The sequence below is a fragment of the Pongo abelii genome, chromosome 7 (assembly GCF_028885655.2).
Source record: "Pongo abelii isolate AG06213 chromosome 7, NHGRI_mPonAbe1-v2.0_pri, whole genome shotgun sequence".
Classification (NCBI taxonomy): domain Eukaryota; kingdom Metazoa; phylum Chordata; class Mammalia; order Primates; family Hominidae; genus Pongo; species Pongo abelii.
The window spans coordinates 10492159-10496780 of record NC_071992.2 but is presented as its reverse complement, the minus strand read 5'-3'; positions in this window follow the sequence as shown (position 1 = coordinate 10496780).

Genomic DNA, 4622 nt, shown 5'->3' with positions numbered 1-4622 from the left:
ACTGGATCCCTTCCTGACACCTTATACAAAAATCAATTCAAGATGGATTAAAGACTTAAATGTTAGACCTAAAACCATAAAAACCCTAGAAGAAAACCTAGGCATTACCATTCAGGACATAGGCATGGGCAAGGACTTCATGTCTAAAACACCAAAAGCAATGGCAACAAAAGCCAAAATTGACAAATGGGATCTAATTAAACTAAAGAGCTTCTGCACAGCAAAGGAAACTACCATCAGAGTGAACAGGCAACCTACAAAATGGGAGAACATTTTCGCAACCTACTCATCTGACAAAGGGCTAATATCCAGAATCTACAATGATGTCCAACAAATTTACAAGAAAAAAACAAACAACCCCATCAAAAAGTGGGTGAAGGACATGAACAGACACTTCTCAAAAGAAGACATTTATGCAGCCAAAAAATACATGAAAAAATGCTCACCATCACTGGCCATCAGAGAAATGCAAATGAAAACCACAATGAGATACCATCTCACACCAGTTAGAATGGCAATCATTAAAAAGTCAGGAAACAACAGGTGCTGGAGAGGATGTGGAGAAATAGGAACACTTTTACACTGTTGGTGGGACTGTAAACTAGTTCAACCCTTGTGGAAGTCAGTGTGGCGATTCCTCAGGGATCTAGAACTAGAAATTCCATTCGACCCACCCATCCCATTACTGGGTATATACCCAAAGGACTATAAATCATGCTGCTATAAAGACACATGCACACGTATGTTTATTGTGGCATTATTCACAATAGCAAAGACTTGGAACCAACCCAAATGTCCAACAATGATAGACTGGATTAAGAAAATGTGGCACACATACACCATGGAATACTATGCAGCCATAAAAAATGATGAGTTCATGTCCTTTGTAGGGACATGGATGAAATTGGAAATCATCATTCTCAGTAAACTATCGCAAGAACAAAAAACCAAACACCGCATATTCTCACTCATAGGTGGGAATTGAACAATGAGAAGACATGGACACAGGAAGAGGAACACCACACTTCAGGGACTGTTGTGGGGTGGGGGGAGGTGGGAGGGATAGCATTAGGAGATATACCTAATGCTAGATGACGAGTTAGTGGGTGCAGCATACCAGCATGGCACATGTATACATATGTAACTTACCTGCACATTGCGCACATGTACCATAAAATGTAAAGTATAATAATAATAATAATAATAATAATAAAAAGAAAAAAAAAAGAAATGTATTCTCTTGGCATTTTCGAAATGTATAGTACATTTTTTACTATATTCATTATGCTGTGCAGTATATCTTAAAGAAACCTTATTTTCCTGTCCAGCTGAGGTTTTATACTGTTTGACCATCATATCCTCATCCCTTTACCCTCCTCAGCCTCTGGTAACCACTGTTCTACTCTCTGCTTATTTGAGTTTGATTGTTTTAGATTCCACAAATAAGTGAAACATAACATTTATCTTTCTGTGCCAGGCTTATTTCACTTAGCATAATGTTCTCCAGTTCCATCTTTGTTGCTGCAAATAAAAAAGTTTCTTTTCTTTAAGGTAGAATAGTATTCTACTGTGTATATATACTATATTTTCTTTATCCATTTATCTGTTGATAGACACTTAGGTTGATTCCAAAACTTGACTAGTGCAAAAAGTGCTGCAATGAACATGGAAATGCAGACATCTGTTCAATATACAAATTTCAAGTCTTTTCAGTAAATACCCAGACGTGAGATTGCTAGGTCATATGTAATTTTATTTTTATTTTTGTTGAGAAACTTATCAGTTTTCCATAAAGGCTACACTAATTTACATTCCTACAACAGTGTGCAAGTGTTCCCTTTCCTACACATCCTCTCCAATACCTGTTATATTTCCTTTATTCGGCAGTAGCCATTCTAGCAGGTGTGAGGTGATATCTCATTGTGGTTTTAATTTCCATTTCCCTAATGATTAGTGATGTTGAACACTTTTCATGTGTTTGTTGGTCATTTGTATGTCTGCTTTTTGAGAAATGTCTATTCACCTCCCTTGCCCATTTTTTAATTGGACTATTTGTTTTCTTTCTGTAGTGTTGTTTGAGTTCCTTATAAATGTTGTCTACTAACCCCTTATCAGATGTATGGCTTGCAAATATTTTCTCCCAATCTGTAGATTGTCTCTTTAATTGTTTTCTTTGGTGTGCATAAGCTTTCTATTTTGATTATAATCAAATTTGTCTATTTTTGCTTGCGTTGTCTGTGCTTTTGCGGTTAGAACTTAAGTTAGCACTTTAAGTTGGAACTTAAAATGTCCAATGTCAAGTGCAGCAGGTTTCTCACCTCAAGGGACAAGAGAACAAAGCCAGGGGCCTGGTACCAGCTTCCCAGGCTTAGGGCACACAGCCCAAGCATAATGAGCTGAGCCTTGGCCCCCAGAAGTTTCCCAGAAATGAAGGCAGTCAACGGAACCCACCTTATTCCACAATCAAACCATAAAAGGTGTCAAAGAATATAAGAGCAAAAACCCCATCCAAAGGACAGTGATATGGTTTGGCTCTGTGTCCCCACCCAAATGTCAACTTGAATAAATCCCCATGTGTCAAGGGCAGGACCAGATGTAGACAACTTAATCATGGGGGTGGTTCCCCCATGAGTGAGCTCTCATGAGATCTGATGATTTTATAAATGGGAATTCCCCTGCCCAAGCTCTCTTGCCTGACACCACGTAAGACGTAACTTTGCTTCTCATTTGCCATGATTGTTAGGCCTCCCCAGCCATGTGGAATCGTGAGCAAATTAAACCTCTTTCCTTATAAATTACCCAGTCTCTGGTATGTCTTTATTACCAGCTTGAGAACAGATTAATACAGACAGCAACACCAAAGATTAAAGAAACATCAGTCTACACAGATGAAAAAGAAACAGCACAAGAACTCTGGAAACTCAAAAAGCCAGAGTGTCTTCTTACCTTCAAGGGACTGCAGTAGTTCCCCAGCAATGGTTCTTAACTGGGCTGAAATGACAGACATATAATTTAGAATCAGGATAGGAATGAAGATCATCGAGATTCAGGAGAAAGTCAAAATCAAATTCAAGGAATCTAAGGAATCTAATAAAATGATATGAGTTGAAAGACAAAATTGTCCTTTTAAGAAAGAACAAAACTGATCTGATAGATATGAAATACTCACTATGAGAATTTAATAATACAATCTCAAGTATTAACAGCAAAATAGGCCATGCTGATGCACACGTATGTTTATTGCGGCACTATTCACAATAGCAAGACTTGGAACCAACCCAAATGCCCATCAGTGATAGACTGGATTAAGAAAATGTGGCACACATACACCATGGAATATTATGCAGCCATAAGAAAAGAATGACTCCATGTCCTTTGTAGGCACATGGATGAAGCTGGAAACCGTCATTCTCAGCAAACTATCCCAAGGACAGAAAACCAAACACCGCATGTTCTCACTCATAGGTGGGAATTGAACAATGAGAACACTTGGACACAGGAAGGGGAACATCACACACTGAGGCCTGTCATGGGGTAGTGGGACGGGGGAGGGATAGCGTTAGGAGATATACCCAGTGTAAATTACGAGTTAATGGGTGCAGCACACCAGCATGGCACATGTATACATATGTAACAAACCTGCACGTTGTGCACATGTACCCTAGAACTTAAAGTATAATAATAATAAAAAAAATAGGCCATGCTGAGAGAAGAATCTCAGAGATTGAAGACTTGTTCAGCTAGACAAAAATAAAGAAAAAAGAATTAAAAAAAATGAACAAACCTCTGAGAAATATGGAATTATGTAAAGCGACCAGATATATGACTCACTGGCATCCCTGAAAGAGTAGGAGAGAAAGCAAACAACTTGGGAAACATATTTGAGGATACCTTCCATAAAAATTTCCCCAACCTCACTAGAGTGGTTGATTCAAATTTAGGAAATGCGGAGAACCCCTGCAAGATACTACACAAAACAACCATCCCCTAGACATATGTCATCAGATTCTCCAAGGTCGACATGAAAGAAAAAGTATTAAAGGCAGCTAGAGAAAAGGAGCAGGTAACCCACAAAGGGAATCCCATTAGGCTAACAGTGGACTGTTAACCTGAAACTCTATAAGCCAGAAGAGATTGTGGGCCTACATTCAGCATTCTTAAAGACAAGAAATCCCAACCAAGAATTTTATATCCATCTAAACTAAACTTTATAAGCAAAGGAGAAATAAAATCCTTTTCAGACAAGCAAATGCTAAGGAAATTTGTTACCATCAGAAATGCCTTACCAGAGGTCCTTAAGGGAGTGCTAAATATGGAAATGAAAGAGTACCAGCCACCACAAAACACAATTAATTACATAGATATTGACACTATAGAGCAACACACAATGAAGTCTGCATAATAACCAGCTAACAACACAATAACAGGATCAACTCCACCCATAGCAATATTAACCTTGAACATAAATGGACTAAATGCCCTACTTAAAAGGCACAAAGAGGCAAGTTGGATAAAGCAGCAAGCCCCAACTGTATGCTGTCTTCGGTGTCATTGCATGTGAGACCCATCACTCATAGGCTCAAAGTAAAGGCTCAAAGAAAGATCTCCCAAGCAAAAGGGAA